This window comes from Rhodnius prolixus, unplaced genomic scaffold (genome assembly GCF_049639745.1).
Source record: "Rhodnius prolixus isolate KJV_2025 unplaced genomic scaffold, Rpr scaffold_7, whole genome shotgun sequence".
NCBI classification, from domain to species: Eukaryota; Metazoa; Arthropoda; class Insecta; order Hemiptera; family Reduviidae; genus Rhodnius; species Rhodnius prolixus.
This window is the reverse complement of record NW_027411582.1, coordinates 8,334,071-8,346,985: the sequence shown is the minus strand read 5'-3', so window position 1 is coordinate 8,346,985 and position 12,915 is coordinate 8,334,071. Positions and strand designations below refer to the sequence as shown.

Below are 12,915 nucleotides of genomic sequence, written 5' to 3'. Positions count from 1 at the left end.
TGTGCCCCTGCCATATAAGAAGAAACCATATTTGAGGAATTTCGATGGATGGATAAAGTGTTTAGTTTGTAAGTTAGGTTAAGCTTAGTTGTAAGTTGGGCAAGTGTGCCCCTGCCATATAAGAAGAAACCATATTTGAGGAATTTCAATGGATGACTAATCAATCTAGTTTGTAAGTTAGGTTAAGCTTAGTTATAAGTTTGGCAAGTGTGCCCCTGCTATATAAGAAGAAACCACATATCAGGAATTTCAATGGATGGCTAAAGTGTTTAGTTTGTAAGTTAGGAAAAGCTTAGTTGTAAGTTGGGCAAGTGGTGCCCCTGCCATATAAGAAGAAACCATATATGAGGAATTTCAATGGATGACTGATCTATCTAGTTTGTAAGTTAGGTTAAGCTTAGTTGTAAGTTACCCTAGTGTGCCCCTGCTATATAAGAAGAAACCATGTATCAGGAATTTCAATGGATGGCTAAAGTATCTAGTTTGCAAGTTAGGTTTAGCTTAGTTGTAAGTTGGCAAGTGTGCCTCTGCTATATAAGAAGAAACCATATAGGAGCAATTTCAATGGATGGCTAAAGTATCTAGTTTGTAAGTTAGGATTAGCTTAGTTGTAAGTTGGGCAAGTGTGCCCCTGCTATATAAAAACAAACTATATATGAGGAATTTCAATGGATGGCTAAAGGGTCTAGTTTGTAAGTTAGGTTAAGCTTAGTTGTAAGCTGGGCAAGTGTGCCCCTGCCATATAACAAGAACCCATATATGAGGAATTTCAATGGATGACTAATCTATCTAGTTTGTAAGTTAGGTTAAGCTTAGTTGTAAGTTACCCTAGTGTGCCCCTGCTATATAAGAAGAAACCATGTATGAGGAATTTCAATGGATGGCTAAAGTATCTAGTTTGTAAGTTAGGTTTAGCTTAGTTGTAAGTTTGGCAAGTGTGCCCCTGCTATATAAGAAGAAACCATATATGAGGAATTTCAATGGATGGCTAAAGTGCCTAGTTTGTAAGTTAGGTTAAGCTTAGTTGTAAGTTGGGCAAGTGGTGCCCCTGCCATATAAGAAGAAACCATGTATGAGGAATTCCAATGGATGGCTAAAGTATCTAGTTTGTAAGTTAGGTTTAGCTTAGTTGCAAGTTGGGCAAGTGTGCCCCTGCCATATAAGAAGAAACCATCTCTGAGGAATTTCAATGGATGACTGATCTATCTAGTTTGTAAGTTAGGTTAAGCTTAGTTGTAAGTTTGGCAAGTGTGCCCCTGGTATATAAGAAGAAACCACATATGAGGAATTTCAATGGATGGCTAAAGTGTTTAGTTTGTAAGTTAGGTTAAGCTTAGTTTTAAGCTGGGCAAGTGTTCCCCTGCTATATAAGAAAAAACCATATATGAGGAATTTCAATGGATGACCAAATTATCTAGTTTATAAGTTACGTTAAGCTTAGTTGTAAGTTTGGCAAGTGTGCCCCTGCTATATAAGATGAAACCATATATGAGGAATTTCAATGGATGGCTAAAGTGCCTAGTTTGTAAGTTAGGTTAAGCTTAGTTGTATATTGGGCCAATGTGCCCCTGCTGTATAAGAAGAAACCATATATGAGGAATTTCAATGGATGGCTAAAGTATCTAGTTTGTAAGTTAGGTTTAGCTTAATTGTAAGTTGGGCAAGTGTGCCCCTGCCATATAAGAAGAAACCATATTTGAGGAATTTCAATGGATGACTAATCTATCTAGTTTGTAAGTTAGGTTTAGCTTAGTTGTAAGTTGGGCAAGTGGTGCCCCTGCCATATAAGAAGAAACGATATTTGAGGAATTTCAATGGATGGCTAAAGTGTTTAGTTTGTAAGTTAGGTTAAGCTTAGTTTTAAGCTGGGCAAGTGTTCCCCTGCTATATAAGAAAAAACCATATATGAGGAATTTCAATGGATGACCAAATTATCTAGTTTATAAGTTAGGTTAAGCTTATTTGTAAGTTTGGCAAGTGTGCCCCTGCTATATAAGAAGAGACCATATATGAGGAATTTCAATGGATGGCTAAAGTGCCTAGTTTGTAAGTTAGGTTAAGCTTAGTTGTAAGTTGGGCAAGTGGTGCCCCTGCCATATAAGAAGAAACCATATATGAGGAATTTCAATGGATGGCTAAAGTATCTAGTTTGTAAGTTAGGTTTAGCTTAATTGTAAGTTACCCCAGTGTGCCCCTGCTATATAAGAAGAAACCATGTATGAGGAATTTCAATGGATGGCTAAAGTATCTAGTTTGTAAGTTAGGTTTAGCTTAGTTGTAAGTTTGGCAAGTGTGCCCCTGCTATATAAGAAGAAACCACATATGAGGAATTTCAATGGATGGCTAAAGTATCTAGTTTGTAAGTTAGGTTTAGCTTAGTTGTAAGTTTGGCAAGTGTGCCCCTGCTATATAAGAAGAAACCACATATGAGGAATTTCAATGGATGGCTAAAGTGTTTAGTTTGTAAGTTAGGTTAAGCTTAGTTTTAAGCTGGGCAAGTGTGCCCCTGCCATATAAGAAGAAACCATATCTGAGGAATTTCAATGGATGGCTAAAGTGCCTGGTTTGTAAGTTAGGTTAAGCTTAGTTGTAAGTTGGGCAAGTGGTGCCCCTGCCATATAAGAAGAAACCATATTTGAGGAATTTCAATGGATGACTAATCTATCTAGTTTGTAAGGTAGATTGTGCTAAGTTGTAAGTTGTGCAAGTGGTGCCCCTGCTATATAAGAAGAAACCATATTTAGGTAAAAGAGTGACATTGATTGGAAGAAGAAAATGGCTGAACAGGTTGATTGCGTACGCTGGTTACTGGGAAACTTGTCCAGATGGTTTCATTTCAAATTCGTCCAAGGGTATATGATCTTTTCTAGTTGTTATTGATAGCATTCTCAAAGCAGTCTTATTCTTTCTACATTAATAGCTTGGCAGTCAGTCGAAAATATTTAAGAGTTTTATTATATATAATTGAAACCCTTCTACAAATTTTGTATCATAATTTTTCGTTTCAATAATAATTATAATTCCACTTATTTTTTCATTTTCTTATTCCATTAATATGGTGTAACTAATAGCATGATAATAATAATGCATGAAAAATTAAATCATTTCACAAATTGCATGTTCACTACTCATCTAAATGAATATTTGGAATTATAATTATTTAAAACATTTCAGTGGCCACTAACAATGTTTTTACTCGGTTTTTTAAGACTAAATGTGAATCAAATATACCCACTAATTAATTATTGTGTTAGATTTATCTCGGATACACATCCTGCACAACACTTCGTGACAAAAAACACTATCTCCGATTTTACACATTACAAGTTTCATTGTTTTAAAATCTTTTGTTTCTTGGTTGATTTGTTTTATTTCAGGCTGGGGTTTCAGTTGTTAATCGTCTTCTGGTTGTTTCTTGAATTTCGTTTTTTTTGTTGGTTTTGCAGACTTTGTTTTCTTCAAGTCTGTATCTTTTTGTAAGCCCAATTACCCACCAGTCCAAAAACCCTTTTTTTCCGAACGCCTTTCGAATAATCCCCCTATTTCCCTAATTGCCCTATCCTATACATAACCTAGAAATCTTGGTTTAACTCATTCTAGTCATTGGTCTATGCAGACAGATCTCCCTGTATATCCCTCAATCACTAAACGATATTCTTACCCTATTCCTTTTTCCTCCAATTTTATCCCAATCCATTTTTACAAACTCCATTGTATGGAGTTCTACGTATCCCTATGCCTGCTTAAAAGACCAACTAGAATGCGGATGTGGGTGGAAAGGCGTTCTTTGGGGAGCGAAAACTGATCTCTACCTCCTCGAGGTGCTCCCCGGGCAACTACTCCCGGGAGTAGGCTAACAGAGACAGTACACTTTTTTAGGCTCAAAAAAAGCTTCAATTTAAATTTTTTCCAAATTCAATTAAACTTTATAAATACAAAGATTTTCATTAACGATAATCGAAATGATAAATTAGAACTGTTTTAATATGAAAGTGTTATCTCGTGCAGTTTCGCGAAAGTTTGAGATATATATGAAAAATTGCTAAAAAAAATATACCTCATCTGCTCCAGTTTGAACTTGAAATAAAACTAATAAGATCTTGTCAAGTTATTTTCTTCCCCTCCAGCAAGCGTGTTAAATTTTTTTCAACTTTTTTCTGTATTGATGTCTTCGTTTCACTTAAATTTGTCTTTTACCTTTTATGTTCAAAACTTAAATTAACTAGCGAAAAATTTATTGCCAGCTAAATATACAATTTCTGTACTAATCTAGGAATCAGGGTTCTTTTTAAATCAATAATGGTTTATTTACAAACACTAGTAAAAGAGATAAACAGAAAAATATATACATAGCGATACTTCATAGCAGAATAAACATTCTGAACTGACAGAATTAAAGAAGGCTTTTCGTTAGTTTAAGTGTAGTTTATTTATTGACGTTACACTGAAATAACATTCTAGTTTACCTATCAAATTAAACTATTCATGTTCCAAACAATTAGTTTTAAGTATAGTTAAGATAATAATTAAGATCAAGGATAATGAAGAACGTCAATGATAATGGAGATGTGAAACGAAGCTTTGAAGTGAAAACCAAAAAATTGAAATGCTACTTAGTTATAAGTTAGTTTTAAGTAACGCTAATCCCAACCTGTGATGAGGAAAACCATCATTTAGTTAAGTTAGTTTTAAGAGACTTTAAGTTTGTATATTGCATTAAAAAAAAGAAAAGATATCCCTTACTATTTTTCTCCCTAATCCTCTTAATATTAAACCCCAGTATGACATTAAATTGTATGACGAAGGGCAAAGCAACTATGATATGGAAGCCAAAAATGGTTAATACCAATTAAATAAATAAGAAGCTATAGAAGTGAGCCAAACCCTGACACTCAGTTATATGGAAGTCAAACATAGTTTTAAATTAATTAATTTAGTAAATTTATAGCTATAACTGTGATGCAGTGATGTGAAAAGAATAATATTTTGTTAACATAAATTAGTTTTAGAAAAAAGCTTAAATTATTCTGGGGACATATTATTGTTTAGTTGTTAATTAGTTATAAGATATTAGTTAAAGAAACGCAATATTTTTCAAACGTAATTTAGTTAGTTAGTTTTATAAGATAGTTATAATCTTCATGAGATGATGTGAACACCAAAATATCTTTCAAACGTCGTTAAATTAGTTAGTTTACTAACTCTTAAGTAAGTATAAACCAGAAGCTGTGATGTGAAAACGGTGTAATATAATAAGAAGTTATATAATTCGCACATGTACCAACTTAGATGTCAAACATGAGATGGATAAATAGAAAAAGGAATCTAACTCTACAATATTTTTACATATGGGACATATGTTTTTAACATTCTTATCCAGGTAAAAAAAAAAACTTAGTTTTAAGAATTAGTTTTAATGAGGCTGGGATGACGTTATGGATGAGCAAAGTGGATATGGATGAAGGAATGGAATGGAAGTCCTACAAATATTTCGGATGTAATGGTAGATGGCTTAACAGACAATGGAGAAAAGAATATGTTCTAATCAATTTGGTGTTTGTTGAAATTGGTCCTCTCGTTGTTGCAAAATATTAGTTTTTTATGTTTTTTTTATTGGAAATGTTGATTGGATCTTTTGTGTAGTTTGTATAATATCGCATTTGCTTTGAGTGCTAGTAGTTGAGACGATACTCCAAAAAATGATTCACATGGACTTTATAAAAACAATTCTTTCCTAGTGTTCCATACCCAGTCGATTATTAATCTCGATTGAATTATAATCACTGCTGCTCATCACTGAATATTTTGGGAAGCAGATTTGTAAACTCTGTTCTTATTTGTATTGACCCTCAATATTTATCATTAGCATTTATGTATTTTATTATTTTTCTTCTGGCAAAGACTGTTGATTATTTAGGCATTTATTCCTCCTGAAACTTATCAGTATTGACACACGTTGGAATTTCGTAAAGTTACAAGTTGATACTTGATTAAACTTTTCTTAGTGAATCTTTCTCTTATGTATTAGGAAGTAAGAATTGAAACTGACTATATCATAAGTGACAATAAAAACTGATAGATGGCACTAGTTTTAATTACATTTTTAGTTGTAGTTTAGTTTAAGTAAAGCATTAGCTTTAGAGTAGCGATAGAATTAAATATTAGTTATAAAAGTAGGTACAGTTTTAAGAATTAGTTATAGAAGTAGGAATAGTTTTAAGAATTATTTATAGAAGTAGGTATAGTTTTAAGAACTAGTTATAGAAGTAGGTATAGTTTTAAGAATCAGTTATAGAAGTAGGTATAGTATTTACGAATTAGTTATAGAAGTAGGTATAGTTTTAGGCATATTTAAAGGCCATCGTATCAGTTTACATTCATTGAAAAAGTTCAGGTGTTGTGAGATGCAGTTATAATAGATAACTAACTTAATTTGTTTAAAATTCTTACTCCTCTTACATTATGTTACTAACCTGTATAAAACTAGCTCCTACTCTAACTTAGCATAAAAGATAAGCGAATTTGATGCTAATTTCCAGACATGCAATTTTACTCTTTTATATTCCTCTAAAACTATCTGCACCTTACGCTCCTTTGCACGTTAATAAAAAAATAATTGCTAGCTTAAATGTAACAATTAATTCTTCTAGAGTTCACTACTAATACGATATATTTTAAAAGTATGGTACCATACTACTAATATCCGGGCTAATATAAAATAAAACTGTTCGCGTTCTGATCATATTTGTATTAGCGGGTCTTCTAGGGAACGATAAAATCGGATATCCGGGAATTAAGATAATCCGTGAACGTCAAAACATTCGGTAGGAAATATCCACCGTCCGAGTTACTATTTTATTTTAAATAGCTTAAAAGATTATTCGGCGTGAAGCGTGTTCGGGAAGTAATTCGGTGTGGCAAACGGAACTAAATCGGTTACCGCTGTATTTCGATAGTATGTGATCTCTAGAACAACTATAAACGACATAATGTCGCCGAACAATTTATTTACCGTTATTAATGTGCTAAGCAGAACTGGGCGCAGAGCATGTATGAGTTCTAATTTAGTGAAATTGCTTGTCTTGCTTCGAATTCGGTTACCTACACATTCTGACACAGATAGCTGCTAAACATGTTGCCTTGATGAGACAATTCTTATGTAAAAAAAATCATGACTGCTACTAATTTTTTAGTGCCTCAGTCTCAAACAGTCTATTTGTACGGATTTATGAGTATATTAGGATTTTGGTTAAACATTTATGTAGAATTGACATTCTATATAATTTCAAAAAAATAAATGTCCTTTTATTTATTACGTTAAACGTTTTGATTTAATATTTTTGGATAGTTTTTCTTTCTGTTCGAGAGCTTAATGTTCATGGACTTGTTTTCGCTGCAGTAGATTAACAATCCATAGGGGTTAATCTCTCAACAGATGAAATCCTATTTTTAGATTCGAAACGTTTGAAGTTAAATAAAAGTTTTTCTGTTTTTATGGTTTATGTAAATTTTAAATGTGTTATTAATCAAATATTTAGAAGCTCATGTACTTCTTTTCTTTTTGTGTTTACTTTGATCTTGATCTGCGAAATCTGAGAAGATTGTTAGGCGAACACAGAGCTTCGTTTTGTTTGGTTTGTGTTCTTTGTGAATTCTTGATAGCTGTTCTTCAGACAAAAATGGTCCATTGTAAATTAATTGAATCTTTAAAGGCAGTTACTTTTGTTATGTAGATAGTAAATGGAAGTAAACCTAATACCTCTTTTTTATGATTCTTTGATGTTCGTTGGTTCATAGATTCTTTGTAGGCTGTTATTTCTGCTATGCAGCTATAACATGGAACTAATCCAAACCACCGTATTACGTAAATCTACGTCTTTTAAAACTCCAGCCTAGCAAAAATTATAATAGAATAATCATTAGTTTTTAAGTTTACATAGTTATAATTTGAGGAAATTTTACCTATCATGACAGAAGAAAGTCATATGATTGGAATCTCAATGGGTGCCAACTGAAATCAGTTCTAAGTTAACTTGGCTAAAAGGCTTGGAGAAAAGTAACCTTTATGTCAGGTGAACCTAATATCATTTAAATCGAAAAGGTTGCGACAGGTGTTTAGTTTATAAAGTAATGGATTAGATTAAGCTTTCAAAGTTCGCATTTATATTTTAAGACTTCTCATATTGGTGTTCAAATCACTTGCAAGTAATTACGAGTAAGTAATTAAGGAGTAAACCATATGCACCCTCAAATTCTGACGAAAGAGAAATCTTAGGAATCTCAACGTGTGCCAAACGTGATTAGTTAGTATGTTAAGTTAGCTTAAGTTGGAACAAATACACCCTCCATGTTAGACGAAACCTATATCTTAGGAATATCAACGTATGCTGAACGTGATTAGTTAGTAAGTTAAGTTAGCTGTAAGTTAAACGAAACCTATATCTTTGGACTATTAGTAAAAGCCTCACGTGATTAGTTTTTATGGGAATAGGATAATTAAAGCTTATACTCTAGTACGCGATATTTGTTCAATGAATTCTTTTTTTTTATTCACATCATCTGCAATTAGCTTACTTAGATAGATAGTATATAGTTTTTAGTTAGCTTATAAGTTGGGCAGTATGCCACCGACATGTTAGAAGAACCATATCTTGGGAATCTCAATCAAATGCATTAAGTAATTAGTTTAGCAGTGTGCACCTGACATATAAGAAGAACCATATCCCAGGGATCTGAATGGATGCCTTTAGTAATTAGTTGCGTACTATGAACCGGCCACATAAGAAGAGACCATATCTTAGGAATCTTAATGGATCGCTTAAGTATCTAGTTTATAAGTTAACTTAGTTGTAAGTTGGGCAGTATGCCCCTGCCATATAAGAAGAAACCATATCTTAGGAATCTCAACGGATGCCTTAAGTAATTAATTTATAAGTTAGCTTAGTTGTAAGTTGGTGCAGTATCCATCCTACAGCTCAGAAGAAAACCATATCTTTGGAATCTCAATAGTGGATCTGACATTAGTTCATAAGTAGTTTTTTAAGTAAATTGTTTGGAACAAATAGTTTATTTAGTTACATACCGTCTATAATAGTAATTTCAGTGCACGTCATCTAATAGAAACACATCCTAAACTAATTTAAGTGAACACTTCAATTTTGTTTTGCAGACTGTTGAAGTGTTCTTGAAGTATTGGTATATGTTTAAATTTCACTTGTATTTGTTTTTGTTCACTTAGCATTATTGGAGTATTCAAGAGACTTCGTTTCTCTTGGAACAAATAGAGTATATTTCCTGGCAATATATTTTTATTAATTAATCAACGTTTTAATCGTAAAAAGGTTGTATTTAGGTAAAAGAGTGACATTGATTAGAAGAAGAAAATGGTTGAACAGGTTGTTTGCGTACGCTGGTTACTGGGAAACTTGTCCAGATGGTTTCATTTCAAATTCGTCCAAGGGTAGATGATCTTTTCTAGTTATTATTGATAGCATTCTCAAAGAAGTCTTATTCTTTCTACATTTATAGCTTTGCAGTTTGTCGAAAATATTTAAGAGTTTTATTATATATAATTGAAACCCTTCTACAAATTTTGTATCATAATTTTTCGTTTCAATAATAATTATAATTCCACTTATTTTTTCATTTTCTTATTCCATTAATATGGTGTAACTAATAGCATGATAATAATAATGCATGAAAAATTAAATCATTTCACTAATTGCATGTTCACTAATCACCTAAATGAATATTTGGAATTATAATTATTTTAAACATTTCAGTGGCCACTATGAATGTTTTTCTTCGGCTTTTTCAACACTAACTCTGAATCAGTTATACTGACTAATTAATTATTGTATTAGATTTTTTTCGGATACACATTCTGCACAACACTTCGTGACAAAAAACACTAGCTCCGATTTTACACATTACACGTTTCAGTTTTTTCAGTTTATTGTTTCTTGGTTGATTTGTTTAATTTCAGGATGGGGTTTTAGTTGTTACTTGTCTTCTTCTTGTTTCTTCAATTTCGTTTTCTTTATTGGTTTTGCAGACTTGAATTTCATCAAGTCTGTATCTTTTTAATGCCAGTTACCCACCAGACCAAAAACCCTTTTCTTTCCGAACGCCTTTCTCATTATCCCTCCCTATTGCCCGAATTACCCTATCCCATACATAACCTAGAAATCTAGGTTTACGTCATTCTAGTCTCTGGTATATGCAGCTAGATCTCCCTGTATTTCCCTTTATCTCTAAACGATTTTATTTACCCTATTACCTTAACCTCCAATTTTCTCCAGATCCATTTTTATAAACTCCATTGTATGGAGTTCTATATAACCCTATGCCTGTTTAAAAGACCAACTAGAATGCGGATGTGGGTGGAAAGGCGTTCTTTGGGGAGCGAAAACTGATCTCTACCTCCTCGAGGTGCTCCCCGGGCAACTACTCCCGGGAGTAGGCTAACAGAGACAGTACACTTTTTAAAGATTAAAAAAAGCTTCAATTTAAATTTTTTCCAAATTTAATTAAACTTTATAAATACAAAGATTTTCATTAACGATAAAACCTCCCGTAAGGGGGAAGTGCACTAGCTACTTCTTTGGGGACCTTGGCGTCACTGCGGGTTCCCTAGCATAACAACACGAACAATACATGTTCACTAAAATCTAGCGCGCCACATTCTACATAAATAAGTATGTAAGTATGTATGTTGCGGTCAATTTGTTTAAGTAGTAACACAGGTAAATTTCGATGTCCTGAAGGAAGGCGGCCTTCTATTATACGTATATTGCACATAGCAGTACTTCATGGCAGAATAAACTTTCTGGCCTGACAGAATAAAAAAAAAGCCTTTTGTCAAGCTTCATCAAGGCAAAACTAACTAAACATAAATATTAAGTAGATTTTTACCTCTTTTGAAAATGGTTATCTCACATCACATTTGTTTTTTCCTCAAGAAAAATTGACATGAACTGGCATTTTTCGTTTGAAGAAAAACATTTTTCGTCTATCCCAATAGTGACGAATCCTCTCAATATTATAATAAAACCCTGGAAAGAGATTATCAACAATGTAATTATTTTATTTCATAATCATAACAGAGGAAGTCTTTAATTAGGAAAACAGAGTTCTATTTAATATCCTTTCATATAAATTACTGCAAACTAGAGCGTAAGAGAGAGCTTACTTCGTGCACTTTTCACAATTTTGGTAACTGGTAATTCCAACTGAAACAGTCTGCAGTCTTGTATACCTCTTGGCTGCATTTCTATTGAAATTAAATATATTTATTCCACACAAAGCCACACATAACCAAAACACCATATAAAGAACCAAAGTATTCCACTTTTGTTCTCTATTACCTACAATCACAATATACCAAAAGAAATGTTTAGTACAAATGGAGGGAAACTACTAGAAACATGTGTCCTCACTTTTGCAATAAGACAGTGTAGCAATTATATATTTAATATTCACCAATATGAATATTATTAATAATTAACTGAAAGTATTTTAAAATTTTGAATATAAGATTATTTTTATAAAACCTTCTGACAATTAGTTATAATAATGTTTGAAATAATTTCTTATTTCTTTATACTGTTCCTGTGACCGAATTAAGATAACAAATTTACTTCGATTCACTTGAGTTTCATTCAGTGTCTTTTATCTAAATCACCACTATTCCTCTTTCAAGTTCTATTACGGAAGAGAAAACAATTCGAGAGAACTATCACACGATTTTCTCTTTCTATAATAATTGTCAAGGTTCTTCCATTACAAATCGATACTGCAAATCTTAAAACTTCTTAATTTTTAAAAACAATATTTAAGTTTGTATAGTGCATGAATAAGAAGAGATATCCTCATACATTGTTGTTATTCCGATAATCGGTAGATAATTTTTGGGGAGCGAAATCTGATCTCTACCTTCTCGAGGTGCTCCCTGGGCAACTACTCCCGTGAGTAGGCTAACAGAGAAAGTACACACTTCAAAGCTTAAACGTAGTTTCAATTAAACATTTTTCCAAATTTAATTAAACATTAAAAATACAACGATGTTCATTAACGATAAAAGAAATGTCTACAAACTATAAATTACGACAGCTTTAAACGGGTTGTAGAACATTAAAGTGTTTTCTGATGCTGTATCGCGAAAGTTTGAGATATATATATAAAAAAAAAAAATATACCTCAACTGCTCCAGTTCGAACTTGAAATAAAACTAATAAGATCTCGTCAAGTTTTTTTCTTCCCCTCCAGCAAGCGTGCTTAATTTTCTTCAACTATTTTCTGTATTGATGTCTTCGTTTCACTTAAATTTGTCTTTTACCTTTTATGATCAAAACTTAAATTAACTAGCGAAAACTTTATTGACAGCTAAATATACAATTTCTGGACTAATCTAGGAATCAGGGTTCTTTTTAAATCAATAATGGTTTATTTACAAAAACTAGTAAAAGAGATAAACAGAAAAATATATACATAGCGATACTTCATAGCAGAATAAACATTCTGACCTGACAGAATTAGAGAAGGCTCTTCGTTAGTTTAAGTGTAGTTTATTTATTGACGTTTCACTGAAATAACTTTATAGTTTACATAACAAATTAAACTATTCATGTGCCAAACAATTAGTTTTAAGTATAGTTAAGATAATAATTAAGATCAAGGATAATGAAGAACGTCAATGATAACGAAGATGTGAAACGAAGCTTTGAAGTGAAAACCAAAAAATTGAAATGCTACTTAGTTATGTTAGTTTTAAGTTACGCTAATTCCATGCTGTGATGAGGAAAACCAACATCATTTAGTTAAGTTAGTTTTAAGAGACTTTAAGTTTGTATATTGCATTAAAAAAAAAAAAAAATATATCTCTTACTATTTTTCTCCCTAATCCTCTTAATATTA

The 12,915-nt window shown here is 32.3% G+C and overlaps 1 long non-coding RNA gene across 3 annotated transcripts; it reads right to left on the bottom strand.

Moving 5' to 3' along the window:
* Positions 1 to 7,202: 7,202 nt before the first annotated feature.
* On the bottom strand, positions 7,203 to 12,384 carry LOC141446873 (uncharacterized). Of its 3 annotated transcripts, none has more exons than XR_012453970.1 (5): positions 12,198 to 12,384; positions 11,192 to 11,272; positions 10,915 to 11,054; positions 7,760 to 7,892; positions 7,203 to 7,667 (listed from the first exon to the last, which is right to left on the bottom strand). It is a non-coding gene; the product is annotated as an uncharacterized lncRNA (long non-coding RNA). The 3 variants fall into 3 exon arrangements; XR_012453969.1 differs by lacking the exon at positions 12,198 to 12,384 and adding an exon at positions 11,367 to 11,429; XR_012453968.1 differs by lacking the exon at positions 12,198 to 12,384 and having other exon boundaries at positions 11,192 to 11,356.
* Positions 12,385 to 12,915: the final 531 nt, after the last annotated feature.